Here is a 21,382-nt window from a genome sequence, read left to right as displayed (position 1 = left end):
TTGTCATGCAGCGTAGTATAGTTTGGTTACATCTTCAGGTAGTATATCAAATAAAAAAACGGGCAGCTTCTCCAAACAAACTAGCAGATGTGCACGTCATTGATCTCATTTTGTGGGAAAAGTGAAAATGAGCGCCATCAATTACAATTAGTGTTACTGCATTCATCATCTTAATTTGTGGGAAAAGTGAAAATGAGCACCATATAATGGAAGAGGTCCCATTCTGAGTAGCTGAAGGGCCGCAGAGTGGGGAACCGAAGAGCGAAGTTGTGATAGATAGCAGTGATGTGCCGATGTGACATCAAGCTGAACTGACGTTCCATCCTGAAGGCTGAAGCATGATAATAATAAGTTGCTGGTGGCCGTTTGTCGTCCTAGAACTGTTAATTAGAGGCTAAAATTGGCTTTAGACGACATCTTCTGTTTACTGCAGTGAACCTTTTTTTGTTATGCAGTGAACCTTTTTTTGTTAGACCATGTCTTTTAGCTTCTGAGTTAGCAATCACCTAAAAACACATTCCCCTCTCTATGTTTCAGGCTGCTATGTTCTGTTTTTTGTAAAAAACATTTTTTCTTGCTCGTCATCATTCTTGACGGACCACACATCACAGGGATGGACGAGCAGGTTTGGGGAGAGGACCTAGCAGCGGCAGGGGCAGAAGGAGAGCGAAAGGATGGAGGTGGGCCTGTTAAGAAAGTCGCGACACCAGGCGGAAGGATGTGGTACTATGGTGGTGGCCAAGGGTTCCATCGATAACACCACTCCATGTTCAAAGGTTAGTTATTTGGGCCAAGAAGCCGTACGATGCGCGCTTGCCACCTCTGTAGAGGGAGACATTGTAAAACTGGTTGCAACTCACTATCAGTATCTTTTATTTTGTATTGTGTTACTTTGTAGTGTGATATTAGTCTTTTCTGATTGTACACATGGTGTTGCCTATTGACATGAGGAGTGAATGAAATGAAGGTTGGCTATTGTTTCAGAAAATACAATTAAATGGAGTTGCGAATTTAACATACAAGTTTCTAATTTAACCGATGTTGGCTATTTTCTGAACTTTTAATTATTAAAGGCACTAACATAAGTATATTTTCTTTGTTTTCTTGCACAATGTAGGACTCGTCACAATGGTCGATCGTCGAACCTTTGACATCTTATGGCCAAGGGCTAGACCTTCCTGGTCCTAGACATCGAAGCTTGATGAGCGGGTACAACTTAACCGATGTTGTCGTAACCGGCAAGTGATTTCTTCTATCTTGCATATGGGTTTTCCAGTTCTGCTGGGGTTCTTCAGTCAAAATTTGATGGCTCTTGCCAGTTATTCCAGGGAACAATGGAGTTATTGATGGCCATAGCTTGGTATGGTGGCATTGGTTGCACTCCCATGAGCTGAACCATAGCCGACCCAACCTTCTGGAGTTCTTGTATTCTGAAGATATTGTGATCTCAAACTTGACGTTCATAAATTCACCAGCCTAGAGCATACATCTGGTGTACTGCAGGTGCAACACAATTAACTTAGCTCTGTGCATAAGGTGTGGTTTGGTGAATATTAGCTACATCTGTACTAAAGCATAGTGTCTTTGTATTCTCTAGTAATGTAAAGGTCCACAATGTGACGATTGAGACCTCGTTGGACGCTCCACTCACTGATGGCATAGTTCTAGGTATGATTTTTTTTCTAGGCTGAATGGACCTTTTTATGATTTATTTTCTTACAGCATAGATATTTGAATTCATTCTTGATGGTAGGCTGGTATTATTTAGTGATTTAGTTCTGAATGCAGCAAAAAACATCTTGATCTCTGAAGAAAACTGATTCTCCTTTTCCATTTCTTGTTGTACATGGATCACCAGCCGTGGGGGTTACATAGAGGACGTGGTCATCCCGGAGGTACAAATGGCGAGTGTACATGTCAGCATCGAGTTCACCGGCTGTGGGCACATGATCCATAATAATCTCCTGCCAGTGTCATTCAGGTCCCCCTAAGTCAATGATTCCAATATCTAACCTTGCTAATGGTCGTTTTCAAATTATCTTTAAATGCTCCCTGCCCATAGCTCCACATTTAATGGCAAATAAGAGGACAACAACGTAAACTAACTTAGTATCAACAGATGCTTGGAAAGTTTTCTGTTGCCAAATTGGAAACAAGATATTGTAGGCCTGGAGCCATGAACTAATACCCACTAGGATGCTGGATCACTTTTCTTTTTTATTTTTGGAAAATAGACGTTGTATTACTTAGAACAACACTGGCAGTGGATTGGTATGATACATGTCAATTCTTCATTCTACTGCAGGCTTAGCGAGTACCAAATGTTGTGTATAGCCCTCTAATCTATGATCTAAACAAGCAGTGATATTGGTTGTACAGTGAGTACGGAGTACCAAATGCTCGTGCGCGCCTATGATGTCTATCGCCATATAGCACCTTTTTTGTCTTGACCCACTTTGTTTTAAACTAGCTTTCAGCTTCCAAAGTCGTTGATGCTCCATAAATCATGAGTGGCCCCATGATTTTTGTTACTTCTCCAAGATAAGATGTATCCTACTCAGATTAGATGGCAGATATGTATCTCTTCTTTTAGCATTGCTCTTATTGTTAAAAGAGATATCAATAGTCTTTGACACACATGGCTGTTTCAATTTCTGTCAGCAGATGGAGTCCTTACCCATATATATTAGTGTTAAACTGTTGACATAAATTTGCATATTATGATAGATCATATATACACGGGAATAGAGGAATATGTTTACTCTAGAACTAAGAAAAGTAGGAAGTCACCATCTAGAAACGACAAGCACATGAACAAAATTGTGCTATCAGAACATGATGACCACAAGTATGGAGATCTAGAACCAAAACCTTTCGTATGTGCAGTGTAGGTTTAGATCCCTTACAATAGTATTATATACTATAAACTGGGAACCATTATTTTTTGAGGTTAGTAATTGACCATCTTCTGTTTTATGTTTAGCATCATGTGGGTTTAGTGGACTTGGACTGTGAGTTGCCACACATTAACCAAGGTCAAGAACATTGGCTTTGATGAAGTTCTTTCTGAATTATATCATTTGGATGTTTCATGCAGGTGAGATGCAGGTTGTCGGTCCAGACTCCAGAGCGCGCTGCTTCCGGAGCTGGCCGCTTGCGCTGAGCCCTCTGCCGGAGGCAATGAGGAGCGGTCATGCCTGCTTCGCTCTCGCGTCGCTCCTGCTGCTGTGGCTGGGCATCGCCGCCGCACAGAAGGCCTCGTCCTGGAAGACATTGAACGGTGAAGCCTCCATGACATGAAGAGTTCACACAATTGATTCTTTTTTACTTTGTTGTCCCTAGAGCCTTGAGGGTATATATAATATTAGTGATACGATGATATTTTGACACACGGATTTTATATATCATAGTGAAGTTTATCGTTTTGTATCTATGTTTTATATAAATTTTGAATTTCTGTGGCAACGCACGGGCACATACCTAGTTCCTTTTTATGTGCTTAATGGTTCACTTTGTGTTAATTAGGGTCTGAGAGTTCTACTTACCTTGAGGTTCATGATATGATTAGGAGATTTTCTTAAGATGAAAAAGACTCACTTTAAACCTTGACTATTAGTTTTTGATGTTCATGCCTCTATTTGGTTCACATGTGATAATGGTTTAAGTTAGCTTAAGGAAGAAACCCTAGGTGACACTGGGGTGTCACAACCTTCCCCCCTTAAAGGAATCTCGTCTCGAGATTCGGGTCGGAGTCCTCCCGGGGTGAAGCGAAGGGTGAGACTTACTTGAAGTGGATGCTTTATTTATTAAGGCAACTGCTCTTCGAATGTCATTCTCTTTGCAACTTCAGAAGGAAGTCCTTTTAATTCTTGTCTTACAACTAACTCTTTTTATATTAAGATCATTTTTCTGAAATTTAGATTCAAAGGGCAGGAGGAGGGATTGGGCGTGATTACGTACCAATTTCCTTAGGTAGGCAATCGAGGAAGTTGGAACGCAGGAATTCCTCGGTCTCCCAAGTAGCCTCTTCCTCTGAGTGATTACTCCACTGGACCTTATACATCTTGATCAATTTAGCCCGAGTTGATCTTTCTTTGCAATCCAGAACCTTGGAAGGGTACTCTTGGTACGATAGATCTGGCTCTATCTCCAATTCTGGTTCTGTTATGATCTCGGTCGGCAATCGAACACACTTCTTCAGTTGGGATACATGGAATACATTATGGATGGCAGACATTTTTGGAGGTAACTTCAATTTGTATGCCACGGGTCCACATGCTTCTATGATCTCATAAGGTCCAATGTAACGAGGGGCTAACTTGCCTTTGATTCCAAATCTCTGCACTCCCCTGGTGGGTGATACCTTCAAATATACGGAATCTCCCACCTCGAACTGGAGAGGCTTCCTCCTCTTATCATGGTAGCTCTTCTGCTTGGCCTGAGCAGCTTCTAGATTCTTCCTGATTAGTTTGACCTTCCTTTCGGCATCAGTCACTAAGTCAGGTCCGAAAACTTCTCTTTCTCTAGGTTGAGACCAATTGAGGGATGTTCTACACCTTCTTCCCTAGAGAGCTTCGAAGGGTGCCATCCTTAGGCTGGATTGATAACTGTTGTTATAAGAAAACTCTGCTAAGAAGAGGTGCTTATCCCAATTTTTGCCATAATCGATCGCACAAGCTCTCAGCATATCTTCAAGAATTTGATTTACCCTCTCGGTCTGACCATCAGTCTGCAGGTGGTAAGATGAACTTCTGATTAGCTTGGTTTCCAAATACTCTTGCAGTTGTTCCCAAAATCTGGCAACAAATGGGGCTCCTCGGTCAGATACAATGGTCCGGGGCAATCCGTGCAAACACACGATTCGATCAATGTACAACTCTGCATACTTTTGAGCCTTATCGGTGGTGTGCACTGGGAGAAAATGTGCCACTTTCGTCAGTCGGTCCACAATAACCCAAATCGAATCATGATGACAAGAGGTGTTAGGCAGACCCACAATGAAATCCATGCTGATGTCATCCCATTTCCATGAAGGTATAGATAGGGGTTGCAAAGCTCCAGCTGATTTCAAATGGCTTGCCTTTATCCTCTGACAGGTGTCACATTCTGATACATATTGGGCTATCTCCCTCTTCATTCTAGTCCACCAATACAAGGGTTTCAGATCATGGTACATTTTGGTGCTCCCTGGATGCATGGAGAATTTGGAGAGATGGGCCTCATCCAAGATTTTCTTCTTGAGATCCTTATTCTTAGGAACCACCAATCTGCTTTCGAACCACAATATACCCTTTCCATCTTGGTGGAAACATTTATACTTCTCGGTCTTCTGATGGAGGTTCTCCTTGATAATTTGCACTCCCTTGTCACTGAGCTGGGCCATGATGATCTGGTCTTGCAAAGCTGGCTCAACGGAAATGTGAGACAAAGCACCAGAAGGAATCACTTCGATCTTCATTTTGCTCAACTAATCAAACAAGGTGTTAATGCGAGAATCCATCACAACACAGTTGCATTGCAATTTCCGACTCAAGGCATCTGCTACCACATTGGCTTTTCCTAGATGATAATGTACCTCTAGGTCATAGTCCTTGATCAGCTCTAGCCATCTTCTCTGGCTCATGTTGAGATCAGCCTGAGTAAAGATATACTTGAGGCTCTTATGATCAGTGAAGATGTTGCAGTGGGTTCCCATCAAATAGTGTCTCCACATTCTCAAAGCATGAACCACGGCTGCCAACTCCAAGTCATGAGTGGGATAATTTTGCTCATGAGACCTGAGTGCTCTCGATGCATAAGCAATGACTCGGTTGTCTTGCATCAAGACACAACCTAGTCTAGTGCCAGAGGCATCACAATACACATCAAATGGCTTGCTGTTGTCGGGTTGCGCTAACATCGGTGCTGTGGTCAAATGTTGCCTCAATGCATGGAAGGCATCTTCACACTTCTGACCCCAAACAAACTTGGCTTATTTATTCAACAATTCAGTTATGGGCTTCGCAATTTGAGAGAAATCTGGAATGAATCTTCGGTAATAACCAGCTAATCCCAGAAAACTCTGAATCAGACGGACAGTCGTTGGCGGCTTCCAGTTCATCACTTCTTGCACCTTATCAGGATCAACAGCTATGCCTGCCTGAGAGATAGTGTGACCCAAGAATTTGATTTCCTTTAGCCAAAAATCACATTTTGACAATTTGGCATAAAGACGGTGCTCTCGCAGACGTTGAAGCACTACATGCAAATGCCCGGCATGCTCTTCTTCGTTCTTCGAGTACACCAGGATATCATCGATGAAAACCACTACGAATTCGGGCATGAAAACAGAATTCATAAGATACATGAAATATGCTGGTGCATTGGTTAGCCCAAATGACATCACCAAGAATTCATACAGCCCATATCTGGTTGAGAAAGTGGTCTTCGGAATATCACTTGCCCGTATCTTGATCTGATGATAGCCGGAGCGAAGGTCTATCTTGGAAAACACTTTGGCTCCAACCAACTGATCGAAAAGAACATCAATACGAGGCAAAGGATACTTGTTCTTGATAGTCACCGCATTAAGAGGGCGGTAATCTATGCACAACCTCAAGCTTTCATCCTTCTTCTTTACAAACAAGGCTGGACATCCCCAAGGCGAAGTACTTGGGCGAATAAAGCCTTTATTCAGCAATTCTTGCAATTGTTTCTTCAATTCTGCCAACTAAGCGGGTGGCATCCGGTAAGGCCTCATGGAAATAGGTGTCGTTCCCGGTTGCAACTCGATGGCGAATTCGATGTCCCGATCTGGTGGCATTCCTAGCAATTCATCAGGAAAAACATCTGCATACTCACAGACCACTGGAATCTTCTTCACAGGTGACTCCATCATAGCAAAAGCACATGATTGAGTAGAATCTTGGCTGGGTAGATATAACACCAGGTCTTCGGAGGTAGGGGAACGAATCTCCAGAGCTCTGGCAGCTACATCCATCACTACTCGATGATGAGTCATCTAGTCAGCTCCGAGAATGATGTCCATACCTTCTAATCCCAAAACCAGGAGTGTAGTTTTGAAGATTTTACTTCCCATTGAGATAGGCACACTTCGGATTAATTAGTTGGTTGCAATTTTACCACCAGGTGTGGCTATCATGAATGACCCTTTTGTATGATAGAAAGGCAATTGACATTTAGCACTGAACTTCTGGCTAATGAAACTATGAGATGCACCAGAATCAAACAGAATTAATGCAGGTTGATTAAAAACTGAGAAGATACCAGTCATGATGGGGGCTCCCTCAGGTAACTCCTCTAGAGTAGTGAAGTTGAGCTTCCCTTGCCTGACTTGTACCTTCTGCTTTCTTCCCTTGTCTTGATTTGGTGCTATCATCTGCCTCTGCTGATTTCTTGGGCAATTCTTGGCATAGTGGCCCACATTGCCACAATTGAAGCACTTGTTCCCATTGCCCTGGCGGAACTGCTGCTGCTGCGGAGGCTGATTGTTCCGTGGAGCGGGACCTGGAAAATGAGTGGGTGTCGACTGCTGCTGCTGAGGTGGCCTGATCACCCATCTGCCTGCCTGCTGCTGAAATCCCCTGCTCTGATTATGAGAAACAATCCGGAACCTCTGGGTCTGAGCGGATGGTGCTGCCATTGGTGCCTTTCTCTTCTTCTCTGCCTGGTGAGCTACAGTACAGTCCTCTTGGGAGATGGCCAGGTTGACTAACTCATTGAAGCTATCAGCTCGGACAGTATTCAGACGTTCCCACAGCTTGGTATTGAGACCTCTGCGGAAGCGGTCTCTCTTCTTATCGTCGGAATCAGCATGATAACGTGTGTACTGGCACAGGTCATTGAAGGCCTGAGCGTACTGCAATACCGTGTGGGTTCCTTGATTGAGTGCCAGAAACTCCTTCAGCTTGCGATCAAGAATTCTAGCTAGGATGTGGTGCCCTCTGAAAGCAGTCTTGAATTCCTCCCAAGACAGTTCATGACCAGCCGGTAGCATAGCACGGAAATGGTCCCACCAAGTTCGAGCAGGGCCACGAAGCTGCTGTGCGGCGAAGCGAGCCTTGGTATCATTAGGGCAGTCTCCCGTGAGGAGGGGCAACTTGGATTCCACGACGTGTAGCCACACGTCGGCATCCAACGGATCCTCTGCCTTGGTGAACAAGGGCGGCTGCGTACTCAGGAACTCCTGGTAGGTTGCCGCTGCCGGAGGTCGCTGCTGCTGGCCTCCACCAAACTGCTGAGGGTGGGGCTGGCGCTGCAAGAGCTATCGCAGAATCTCATTCTGCTGGGCCATCAACTCCAGCACTATGGGAGCTGGAGGAGGTGGCAGGGGAACTTGCTCGTTTTGCTCGCGATGCTGCCTAGCTGCCATCTAAAAATAGAGATTGTCGCCATTGTTATCTCAATTCACAAGCTCAAACGACATGCTATTATCTCATATGGAAAGAAATGGCTATAATCATAACATTAAGTTCGAATGAAGATAACATGGTTACAAACATCCCACATATCTCAAAAGTTCCTAAGGTCTTACATCAATTAGGGGAAGTACCCGTAAGCCTAGTCCAAAATCTGCCATAACTAAGCTTACGTAGGTTTCTATCCGCCTAAAGTGTCAAAGCGACTGATCAACCCTAAGCGATGGAAGCGACACTGGATGCGGGTGAAGGGGCATCGCGGAGGTAGTCCCATTGGCACGAGGGGCTGGTCCTAACTCCTCAGGAGCCTCTTCTCCCTCGCTTCCGGCCTCATTGGCCTCCATCTCTAAGTGGTGCATGTCCAGGTGGTCATTAGCTTCTTCGAGTTCTCGCTGCACATCATGGAGCTGGTTCTCCAAGATATCAATAGTGTTGTCTCGAATCTCCACCTGCTGCTCCAACGTGGTGATGCGCTGGCTCAGCCTTTCCACCTGTAGGTCCTTCTCCACCAACTCGGAGGACAAGTCAACCACAAAGTCTTCTCGGTTGTCGAGGGTGAGCCTGGTGGTCTGAGCGATGTTAGCAAGATGTGCCATAGCGTCACTCTGCAGGGCCTGAAGGCGGTACAGCACACTCATGCACTGAACAGTGACCCTCCCAACCAAGTCGGGATACATCGCCCACACATCCTTCACATGGCTCACATGGTTGCACCACATGGTATCATCCTTCTTCTTAGCAGGGAAGAGTCCCAAGGGGTGCATCACCATCTCCAGGGGATGGTAACCACAGAAGGTCGTCAGAGTCTTCATGGCTGCTGCTTCAGCGGTGTCGTCCGTCCTGAATCCAATCATCTCGAAGTCAAGAGAACGCCAACCCGGCTGAAGGGGATGAGCCTCCAAAGTCAGCCAGACTCGGCAACGTGGTACCCGATACTCCTCGTACAGCTGCACCATGTACAAAGGGGGCGTAGGGTAACCGGCGGAGTTAAGCACTTCCCACAAGATGGAAGGAAAGCCATCGTGAGAAAGGAAGTCAGAGCTGAAACGAGTGTCTCCTCCACTGGCGGGGGTGGGTGAGGTCATCTACGGAAGGGTATTAGATGTAAAGATTATGGTGGAAGGAAGAAAATAAAAGAGCCTGGATGGTTAAAAGGAAGCGGGTTAGCTCAAATTTTTACTTCTTTAGTTTCTATTCCCTTTAGTTTTATAATGCATGCATGCTGAAAAATAACGTCTCCTCTCCGAAATAAAGGGTGCTCCTATGGCATCCTATAAAAAGCTAAGGACTGGCCCACAGGGCCTACTTATTTAGCCACCTATTTTCCCTCTATTCCTAAGGCCTTTCGTCCTAGGTCTAGCGGTCTAGTCCTGACAAGTCATACTAGTTTCTAAGCAAGTTTTAGATTTTTGAAAATTGGTATTCATGGTTTATTGTGCTTCTCCGTGGTGGTATTTGCTCCGATACCAGCTGTGGAAGAACCGCCCGAATTATTCCAGCTTAAGTGCCTAAGTCACGCCTCAGGGGCCGCACACACTTAAATCGGAATAACTTGTCAGTCCCTCAGATCTAGTATGATAAAGCCACTTAACCAGGATCAAATACCACAAACTCACTTGAAGGTGAGTCACAGAAGAAATACAATAAAACAGGAAAACCTCAATTTAAAATATTGAATTATTACATGAACTGGAGTTTTTCAAGTAGCTGGTAAAAGTTCAGAAAATAAAATGCAGCGGATAATCGATAACGTCGATAGCGAGGAATTGGGCAAGGCCTAGCCCACTACTCCTCCTGCTCCTCTCCTGTCGGAGTATCATCCCACTCGACCGTCCAACCCGGTGGCACGGTGGTAGGCCAAGTCACACCATCAACCATATCCTAAAGCGTACCTGCAAAAATTATGCCACAAGCAAGGCTGAGTATACTAATACTCAGCTAGACTTACCCGGTGTGAGGAAACTACTCCTCTACCTCTAGACTATACAGCTGTTTGGCTGAGGGGTTTGGTTTGCCAAAAGCACTAGCTGAGTCTAAAATGAATTTTTAGCTTTTCAATTTCTAGCATCATTATCTTAGCTAAGTTTGCTCCTTCTAAGCATACATGGTAGCAAGCATTTAGTACATTCAACAAGTTGTCTCAAGTAAACCTCATTTCACTTCTTACTCAATGTAGTACAAGGGGTCAAGCAGTCTCATTAGCTGCGAGAAGCAGACGATTCGAATCAAGTTTTTATCCTTGCAAGGTAAACCTAAACACACGACATGTAAGGGTACTCCGTCCCCACACACGTCAACCATCCCCATCGATTCCCCGTTCGCGGCCAGGGCTCACCGCCTTGGCATACAATGCTCCACTAACCCCGGCTGCCTCCGTGCAGTGACCGCACTTGTACCCACCATAGCTAGCATGGGAGACCCAGTCTCAGGACAAGTGAGGGGAAAAGTTCGCGCCCGGCTTCACTCAGGTACTAGGTTTACCAGTTACCATATTTCCTGACATGTGTTTAGTACGTTCAAACGCTTGACTCAGGTATCCACACATTAATCCTTAATTCCTTTTCCCGTCTAATGAACAAGGCATCCTCCCTGGATCCAAGTCCATGGACCATCATAGATCATGTTATCAAGATGAATACAATCAATTCCTGACCTCGCGTGAGTGCTAGAAAAATCACTCGACTTCTACCGAGATCCTAATTAGCATAGCAGCTACTCGACCTAGCATACTAGTATCCATCTCAAAAAGGAATCCTGAGTTCATGCAACTAAAGGTTTCAAGCAACTCCTACACTTAAGTGCACATTACAAGCCTACAAACATTAAATATAGTAAAGTAGCATATATAAACGGTTATGCATAAACCGGGGCTTGCCTTCAATAGCTGGGGCTGTGGGGAGATCCTCGATGGCAGTCTCGGGAGCTTGCTCCTGGTCCTCCTCATGGACACCACCTTGCTCGGGGATGAGCACGTACTCTCCGTCAGCGAGATTGCAATCTAATGAATGCAATGAGTAAGACACATGCATGGTATGATATGCAATTTAGCAATTAAACTTTGATGGTGAATGAACAATTTAATGAGGTAGAGCTTAATCTTGCTACTGAAGATCTTTGTGGTATACTTAGCAAATTAGGGTCAAGCTTGGTTAAGCTAAGTGGTAAGTTTATTTTGGTGTTCTACTGATTTCCTTTAATGTCTTGTGGGATTTTATTAAGGTTTCTAGCTGAATCATTAGAGTGAGAATTATTATTTCCCCTTTTTCTCTTTTATTTTTTTATGCCTTTAGGGTGGGTTTGAATTACAAGCTAGCTTAATAAATTTCCAAAAAATCTGCAAACATTACAGTGGCTTCTTACTCATGTATAAGTCTCTGTCTCAAAATTTGGGGTTTAAAAAGTGAGTGGTTATCTCTGCATAAAATTATCAAATATTAGGGCAAAGGGGGTGTTTTGAACTACAACCTTCTTTTTACAGTGAGTTAATCTCTAAGACTTATTATTGTTGGCATTCAGATGCTATAACATGATTTTGTACAAATTTTTAGCCACTATTACTCATTAGTTATTTTACTATTATTTTCTAAAGTTTCTAGCCAAAGGGGTGCTTTCTATTACCACTATGTTTGAAAAATATCAAACAACATATTTCTGATTTTTTTCCTATCTTCTTCTTTGTGCAAGAGCAATCATTCTGAAAATGGGTAGCTTTTTGCTTAAGGGAAAGGTGGTAGGAATTATTTGGATTAAATGGCCTTTTTCATGTAGTATTGGCAATGGGTATTATTTTGCAGCTTTCAATTGGGTTTTGCGTTTTTCTCTGGTGGCCTATTTCATTATTAATCTGGTAAAAATTTATTTGCCCACTATTGCACACTTTTTGGCTTGCTTATGATTTAATTAAAATATGGCTCAATATCAAGTTATATTTATTTATCCTACTTAAAATGATGGACTGGGGTGTTTATCATTTTTGTAGTGGGGTTCTAGTGGTTACAAGTCTACTGGATTTTTCTTAACAATTTTGAAATTGTTTTCATGATTCTAATAATTGTTTTTCTAGTTTGATTAATGCTTAATAAAATATTTTACCTTGAATCTGTTCTTGACTAGGGGTTCCTTTATTTTTCCTAGGTTCTCTACTACCTTAGTAGACTAGGAAAAATAATTACATTTACTGCTCATTATTTTCTAATACCATTCTGATTTTCTTAAGTTTTGGGCAAAAGTGGCTTTTAATAGATAACCCTACTTAAATCTTCAAGAATGGGGGTTTCTATATTTTTAAACAGTGTGTAAATGGGGTTTGAACTTCTACAAATTTTCTTAAGTTCAGCACAGAAGCATAACTAATTTTCTTTCTTTTAAAAAGGTTTGGTCAGTTTCTTTAATTAATTTCAGACTCTAAAATTTAAAACAAAAAGCATAAGGTTTAGTATTTTTTTGTGATAGTTCATAATATTTTGAATCTAGCAAAATTGGTTTGGCTAAATTTGGTTGAATATAACTCAAGATATAAATTTTCTAAGTTCTCTGCTGAATTTAAAAAGATTAATTACAAATGGTTAAAGGAAAAGCAGTTTTGCGCTAGGGTCCCTGGCGAAAGGTTTTGAATGAATTACAGACAGGCCCTCGGTGCACTATTCACATGAGCCTAAGGCTCTGCAGAAAACCCCCTAGGGTTCCACGAAATTGAACCCGCGATCCTTCCCCTAATGGAACAATGACCGCGGCGGAAGAAAAGGGCGGAGGGGCTTACCGGCAGCGAGGCTGCTCCGGTGAGGGGTCGGGTGAGGTCCGGGAGTCTCTAGCGATCACGTCGAGGTACGGGTCGCTAGCTGCGGTGGTCGGAGTAGGTCGGTCCGCGTGCGCAGGCGGGGGAGCTCATCGGCGGCATGGAATCTAGTCTGCTCACGGCGCCATAATCCGATTGAATGGGTCAGGGAGCTTCACCAGAGGTCAAGGGAGATATGTGCACGAAGAATTTGAGAATGGCGCATCGGATTGCTCGGTTTACGTGCGGTCGCGGGCGACCGAAGTCCGGCGAGGACGATCTCAGGTCTCCGGTGAAGTTCTGTCGGGTCCGAGGACTTGGAAAGCTTCACGGGCTATTGGCGAAGCTAACCGAGTGGCTGGCGCGGCTTGGAAGTGACTAGAGGGAGCGAGCCACAGTGGCCGAGGCTCGGGTGGTGATGGCGGGCGGTGGCGCGGCGTGCTCGAGGCGAAGTCCGGTGAACTTTGGCTCGGGCAAGACTTGAGAGCGCGCGGGGAGGTACGGTCGAGGCCTGGAGCTGCTTTATAGGCACGGCACGGTGCACGGGTGGTCGTGGACCGACGAGCGCGCGCGGGCATGCACTGCGGAGCGCGGGTGTGCGAACGGGCGTGAACCGGGCGTGTCAGCCACGGTCGAACACTGGAACCATTGCATCTGCCCGAGTTCTAACGCCGATTGGGCGCAAATCTTCGTGAATTTGGGCAAGATCGCTGTGAAGGATTTGTGCCCCTGACTGTGCTTTGTCGTTTGTGTGTCGACGTCGCGCGGTTTTAGGCTAGGGACAGAGAGTTGTAGCGTCACCAAGGTGCCAGTGTCAAATAGCCGGGTCCCGAGGTCAAACGGTGCCAAAACCCTGCTAAACGATTTTGGTTTGAGTTCAAATTTTTCCAGAGCGTGTTCAAGGAAATTTGGCACCACTTTGATATTTGGACTTTTTGGTTTCGAGTTTTGGAAAGCAGGGAACACATTGATCTTGAAAAAGGGTTCTGAAATTCAGAATTCAGAATTCTGAATTTCCCCATAGGACCTTGGTTCAAGGGCTGATTTGGGGATTTTGGAAAAACCTAATGGACAAACTTTCTTACTATGTTTTGTTGGTCATTTAGTGTATTAAAACTTTGTTATTTGGTTCTTACCAAAATCTTGTATTTTTTCCAAGCCTTTTCCCAAATTCCTTTTTATGTGCTTAATGGTTCACTTTGGGTTAATTAGGGTTTGAGAGTTCTTCTTACCTTGAGGTTCATGATATGATTAGGAGAATTTCTTAAGATGAAAAAGATTCACTTTAAACCTTGATTATTAGTTTTTGATGTTCATGCCTCTATTTGGTTCACATGTGATAATGGTTTAAGTTAGCTTAAGGAAGAAACCCTAGGTGACACTGGGGTGTCACACCCAGTACGGCTCCTGTTTCTAGAAGGTCGTACCGAATGCCTCCAAATGAGTTGGCAGAGCTCAAGACTCAATTACAAGATCTACTAGAGAAGGGATTCATCCGACCTAGTTCGTCACCTTGGGGTTGTCCTGTGGCAGAACCTCCCAAGTTATTGGGCCCACATGCACCTGTCCTTGTCTCAAAGACCTCAGACGGCTATGCATGTGCACCAAATAACTTAACAGGATCCATCCGAGTGTGCCAAGGACCTCGGATCAACCACTTACAACCAGAACCGCAAGATTAAGTAAACACAAATCACACACCAACATTTTGCAGTGGAATTTCTTTATTAAAAAAAGGTTACAAGTTACATCAAATTTACATTATGTTTATCGAAGTGATTACAAAGTGATTCAAAGAAATAAACTTTGAAATGTTATAAATTACTTGTAAGTTTGAAATATATGCTAGCTTAAGTGACCATCCTTAATAAGAAGTATAGAAGAGGTACTTAGACTTATAAGAAGGCCGAGCCCACCGGCACTTAGCACCATCCACAGCAACAAACTGCGATTTTCGGTTCTTCCTCCTGCTTGGGAACCACCTTTGCACAAAAGTAGCAAAGGTCCATAGGTTCTTCACCTAAAACAACATGGGACAAAGCCCTGAGTACGAAGTGTACTTTTGCAAGTCTTACCCGACTAAGGAAAAAGACTCTCAAGGATATGCTGGATTTAGGAATCAAGGAGAGGCTTTTAGCAACTTAGATACTTTTGCAGAAAAAGCTTACTAAAGTGAGTCCTTACTTTCAATATTTTAATGCCAGATTAAATATTAATAGACTCTGGTTGCACCTTGTCGGGGACCATAATTAGGGGTACCCTCAAGGCTCATAATTCTCAGCTGGTAACCCCCATCAGCATAAAGCTGCAAAGGCCTGATGGGTGCGATTAAGTCAGGGATCAGTCCATTCAAGGGACTCGATCACGCCTCGCCCGAGCCTGGCCTCGGACAAGGGCAGCTGACCCCGGAGGATCTCCGTCTCGCCCGAGGCCCCCCTCCAGCGGCGAACATATTTCCGGCTCGCCCGAGGCCCTGTCTTCGCCAAGAAGCAACCCTGACCAAATCGCCGCACCGACCGACCAAATCGCAAGAGCATTTAATGCAAAGGTGGCCTGACACCTTTATCCTGACGCGCGCCCCCCAGCCGACAGAGCCGAAGTGACCGCGTCACTTCGCCGCTCCGCTGACCGGCCTGACAGGAAGACAGCGCCGCCTGCGCCGCTCCGACTGCGGTGCCACTTGACAGAGTGAAGCTGACAGGCAGTCAGGCCCGGCCGCAGGCACCATAGGAAGCTCCGCTTCGCCCGACCCAGGGCTCGGACTCGGGCTAAGCCCCGGAAGACGGCGAACTCCGCTCCGCCCGACCCAGGGCTCGGACTCGGGCTAAGCCCTGGAAGACGGCGAACTCCGCTCCACCCGACCCAGGGCTCGGACTCAGGCTAAGTCCCGGAAGACGACGAACTCCGCTCCGCCCGACCCAAGGCTCGGACTCGGGCTAAGTCCCGGAAGACGACAAACTCCGCTCCGCCCGACCCAAGGCTCGGACTCGGGCTAAGTCCCGGAAGACAACGAACTCCGCTCCGCCCGACCCAGGGCTCGGACTCGGGCTCAGCCCCAGAAGACGACGAACTCCGCTTCGCCCGACCCCAGGGCTCGGACTCCGCCCTGGCCTCGGCCGACGGTCTCCGCCTCGCCCGAACCAGGGGCTCGGACTCGACCTCGGCCACGGAAGATAGACTCGACCTCGGCTTCGGAGGAGCTTCCACATCGCCCAACCTAGGGCGCAGACCAGCCACGTCAACAGGAGGCGCCATCATCACCCTACCCCGAGCTGACTCGGGCCACGGGGAACAAGACCGGCGTCCCATCTGGCTCGCTCCGCAAGATAGGCAATGATGGCGCCCCGCATACTCTGTGACGACGGCGGCTCTCAGCCCCCTTACGGAAGCAAGAGGACGTCAGCAAGGACTCAACAGCTCCGACAGCTGTCCCTCCGCCAGGCTCCAGCACTCCTCCGACGGCCACGACATCACACCAGGTGGGTGCAAAAACCTCTCCGGCTGCCACGACGGCATGTACTTAGGGCACTAGCTCTCCTCCGCTAGACACGTAGCACTCTGCTATACCCCCCCATTGTACACCTGGATCCTCTCCTTACGCCTATAAAAGGAAGGACCAAGGCCCTCTTAGAGAAGGTTGGCCGCGCGGGGACGAGGACGAGACAGGCGCTCGCGTAAGGCCGCTCGCTCCCTCTCTCGCATGGATGCTTGTAACCCCCTACTACAAGCGCACCCGACCTGGGCGCGAGACGAACACGAAGGCTGCGGGATTTCCACCTCTCTCACGCCCATCTCCGGCCACCTCACTTCCCCCCTTCGCGCTCGGCCTCGCGTCGACCCATCTGGGCTGGGGCACACGGCGACATTCACTCGTCGGCTTAGGGACCCCCCGGTCTCGGAACGCCGACAGTTGGCGCGCCAGGTAGGGGCCTGCTGCGTGTTGACGAACAGCTTCCCGTCAAGCTCCAGATGGGCAGTCTCCAGCAACCTCTCCAACCCGGGATGGTGCTCCGTTTCGGGAGTCTTGAGTTCATGTCCCTCGACGGCAGCTACGACATGATACTCATTCCACCGCCGGGCGTCAGCGGCAACGGCGCCGACAGTCCGCCCGCCGGCGGCGGAATCGACGACGTCTTCCCCGCGTGGTGGAGGAACAACCTTCGAGCTCGCCCCGCCCTCTTCCCCGCCGACGGAGGGGAAGGCGGGGCAACCAAGGCCAAGCGGGAGGCAGCACCTCGTCGGCTGTCGAGCGAGTCGATAGCACCAGCACCCCAACGGGGGGCGCACCGGGCGTCGACCTCGCGCTTGAGACGAAGACGAGCGCCGTCTCCCCGCAACGCGCCGATTCCGGGCAAACGGACGACGCCAGCGCGCTCACGAAAAGCTTGCTGGACGTCACCCTCGTACCTGAGACGACGGTGCAGTCAGTCCCCGACGTGACTTCATCACCACCCGTCGACCAAGAGGTACCGACCGATTCCCATCTCGCGCCTTTCGGATTCAGCCTCGACCCGCCAAGCGGCCTCGCTTTAGCGAACGCTCTTGTAGAGGCGAGTCCGAACCCTCTGGGGTTTTGTATGCGGTCACCTTGGGACCGGCTGACGGACGTCTCGACCTACGGGCCCTCTGGGTCCGAGGAAGACGATGAGCCCAGCTTCTGTTGGGATTTCCCCGGACTTGGCAACCCTAGTGCCATGCGGGACTTTATGACCGCATGCGACTACTGCCTTTCCGACTGTTCCGACGGTAGCCATAGCCTCGGCGACGAGGACTGCGGCCCAAGCCGCGAATGTTTCCACGTCGATCTAGGGGGTCCCTCCGAAGGCAACCATCTCGGCATGCCGGAGGACGGTGATCTCCCTAGGCCGGTGCCTCGCGTTGACATCCCACGGGAGCTAGCTGTGGTCCCCGTTCAGGCGGGGGGCTATGACCCACAGCTCGAGCAAATCCGCGGGGTGCAGGCCAGGCTCGACGAGGGAGCAGGAGCGCTTGAGCCGATCCGCCGGGACGTCGGGCAGGCATGGGCGGGCCAACCTCCGGCCGGAGAAGTACGTCATCTACCCCAGGGCTTCCAGCACCGCATTGCCGACGACGTCAGGGTCAGGCCGCCACCCGCATCTAGTGGGGTCGGCCAGAACCTGGCTGCAGCAGCAATGCTCCTCTGCGCGATGCCGGAGCCATCAACCACCGAGGGGCGGCGAATCCAGGGAGAGCTCAAGAATCTCCTGGAAGGCGCCGCGGTCCGACGGGCCGAGAGCTCCGCCTCCCGAAGGCAGGGGTACCCCTCGGAACCTCATGCCGCGACTTCCCGGTTCATGCGGGAAGCCTCGGTCTACACCGGGCGCACGCGCAACACAGCGCCTGCGGCCCCAGGTCGCCTCGGCAACGAGCACCATCACCGCGACCGTCGGGCCCACCTCGACGAGAGGGTGCGCCGAGGCTACGACCCCAGGCGTGGGGGACGCTACGACAGCGGGGAGGATCGGAGTCCCTCGCCCGAACCACCCGGTCCGCAGGCCTTCAGCCGGGCCATACGACGGGCGCGCGTTCCCGACCTGGTTCCGACCCCCGACTACTATCACAAAGTACTCGGGGGAGACGAGACCGGAACTGTGGCTCGCGGACTACCGTCTGGCCTGCCAACTGGGTGGAACGGACGATGACAACCTCATCATCCTCAACCTCCCCCTGTTCCTCTCCGACACCGCTCGCGCCTGGTTAGAGCACTTGCCTCCGGGGCGGATCTCCAACTGGGACGACCTAGTCCAAGCTTTCACCGGCAATTTCCAGGGCACGTACATGCGCCCCGGGAATTCTTGGGACCTCCGAAGCTGTCGACAGCAGCCGGGAGAGTCTCTCCGGGACTACATTTGGTGATTCTCGAAGCAGCGCACCGAGCTGCCCAACATCACCGACTCGGATGTCATCGGCGCGTTCCTTGCTGGCACCACCTGCCGCGACCTGGTGAGCAAGCTGGGTCGCAAGACCCCCACCAGGGCGAGCGAGCTGATGGACATCGCCACCAAGTTCGCCTCCGGCCAGGAGGCGGTCGAGGCTATCTTCCGGAAGGACAAGCAGCCCCAGGGCCGCCCATCGGAAGATGCCCCCGAGGCGTCAACTCAGCGCGGCGCCAAGAAGAAGGGCAAGAAGAAGTCGCAAGCGAAACGCGACGCCGCCGACGCGGACCTTGTCACCGCCGCCGAGTACAAGAACCCTCGGAAACCCCCCGGAGGTGCCAACCTCTTCGACAAGATGCTCAAGGAGCCGTGCCCCTATCACCAGGGGCCCGTCAAGCACACCCTTGAGGAGTGCGTCATGCTTCGGCGCCACTTCCACAGGGCCGGGCCACCCGCGGAGGGTGGTAGGGCCCGCGACGACGACAAGAAGGAAGATCACCAAGCAGGAGAGTTCCCCGAGGTCCGCGACTGCTTCATGATCTACGGTGGGCAAGCGGCGAATGCCTCGGCTCGGCACCGCAAGCAAGAGCGTCGGGAAGTCTGTTCGGTGAAGGTGGCGACGCCAGTCTACCTAGACTGGTCCGACAAGCCCATCACCTTCGACCAAGCCGACCACCCCGACCATGTGCCGAGCCCGGGGAAATACCTGCTCGTCGTCGACCCCATCATCGGCGATGTCAGGCTCACCAAGGTCCTCATGGACGGAGGTAGCAGCCTCAACATCATCTACGCCGAGACCCTCGGGCTCCTGCGTGTCGATCTGTCCTCCGTCCGGGCAGGCGCTGCGCCCTTCCATGGGATCATTCCCGGGAAGCGCGTCCAGCCCCTCGGACGACTCGACCTTCCCGTCTGCTTCGAAACACCCTCCAACTTCCGAAGGGAGACCCTGACGTTCGAGGTGGTCGGGTTCCGAGGAACCTACCACGCGGTACTGGGAAGACCATGCTACGCGAAGTTCATGGCCGTCCCCAACTACACCTACCTGAAGCTCAAGATGCCGGGCCCCAACGGGGTCATCACCGTCGGCCCCACGTACAAACATGCGTTCGAATGCGACGTGGAGTGCGTGGAGTACGCCGAGGCCCTCGCCGAGTCCGAGGCCCTCATCGCCGACCTGGAGAGCCTCTCTAAGGAGGTGCCAGACGTGAAGCGTCATGCCGGCAACTTTGAGCCAGCGGAGACGGTTAAGGTCGTCCCCCTCGACCCCAGCAGCGACGCCTCCAAGCAGATCCGGATCGGCTCCGGGCTCGATCCCAAATAGGAAGCAGTGCTCGTCGACTTTCTCCGCGCGAACGCCGACGTCTTCGCGTGGAGTCCCTCGGACATGCCCGGCATACCGAGGGATGTCGCCGAGCACTCGCTGGACATCCGAGCCGGAGCCCGACCCGTCAAGCAGCCTCTGCGCCGATTCGACGAGGAGAAGCGCAGAGCCATAGGCGAGGAGATCCACAAGCTAATGGCGGCAGGGTTCATCAAAGAGGTATTCCATCCCGAATGGCTTGCCAACCCTGTGCTTGTGAGAAAGAAAGGGGGGAAATGGCGGATGTGTGTAGACTACACTGGTCTAAACAAGGCATGTCTGAAGGTTCCCTACCCTCTGCCTCGCATCGATCAAATCGTGGATTCCACTGCTGGGTGCGAAACCCTGTCTTTCCTCGATGCCTACTCAGGGTATCACCAAATCAGGATGAAAGAGTCTGACCAGCTCGCGACTTCTTTCATCACACCCTTTGGCATGTACTGCTATGTCACCATGCCGTTCGGCTTGAGGAATGCGGGCTCGACGTACCAGCGGTGCATGAACCATGTGTTCGGCGAACACATTAGCCGCACGGTCGAGGCCTACGTCGATGACATCGTAGTCAAGACGAGGAAAGCCTCCGACCTCCTTTCCGACCTTGAAGTGACATTCCGATGTCTCAAGGCGAAAGGCGTCAAGCTCAATCCCGAAAAGTGTGTCTTCGGGGTGCCCCGAGGCATGCTCTTGGGGTTCATCGTCTCTGAGCGGGGTATCGAAGCCAACCCGGAGAAGATCGCAGCCATCACCAGCATGGGGCCCATCAAGGACTTGAAAGGCATACAGAGGGTCATGGGATGTCTCGCGGCCCTGAGCCGTTTCATCTCACGCCTCGGCGAAAGAGGTCTACCTCTGTACCGCCTCTTGAGGAAGGCTGAGTGCTTCACTTGGACCCCTGAGGCCGAGGAAGCCCTCGGGGACCTGAAGGCGCTCCTCA

The 21,382-nt window shown here is 49.4% G+C and overlaps 1 long non-coding RNA gene across 1 annotated transcript; it reads left to right on the top strand.

Annotated features, from left to right (window-relative positions):
- The first annotated feature begins 1,331 nt into the window (after window positions 1-1,331).
- On the top strand, window positions 1,332-3,112 carry LOC103638520 (uncharacterized). Its single transcript, XR_558850.2, has 3 exons — window positions 1,332-1,503; window positions 1,598-1,668; window positions 1,859-3,112. It is a non-coding gene; the product is annotated as an uncharacterized lncRNA (long non-coding RNA).
- Window positions 3,113-21,382: the final 18,270 nt, after the last annotated feature.

Source organism: Zea mays, chromosome 9 (genome assembly GCF_902167145.1).
Source record: "Zea mays cultivar B73 chromosome 9, Zm-B73-REFERENCE-NAM-5.0, whole genome shotgun sequence".
In the NCBI taxonomy this organism is placed as follows: Eukaryota; Viridiplantae; Streptophyta; class Magnoliopsida; order Poales; family Poaceae; genus Zea; species Zea mays.
This window is presented reverse-complemented; position numbering and strand designations above follow the sequence as displayed.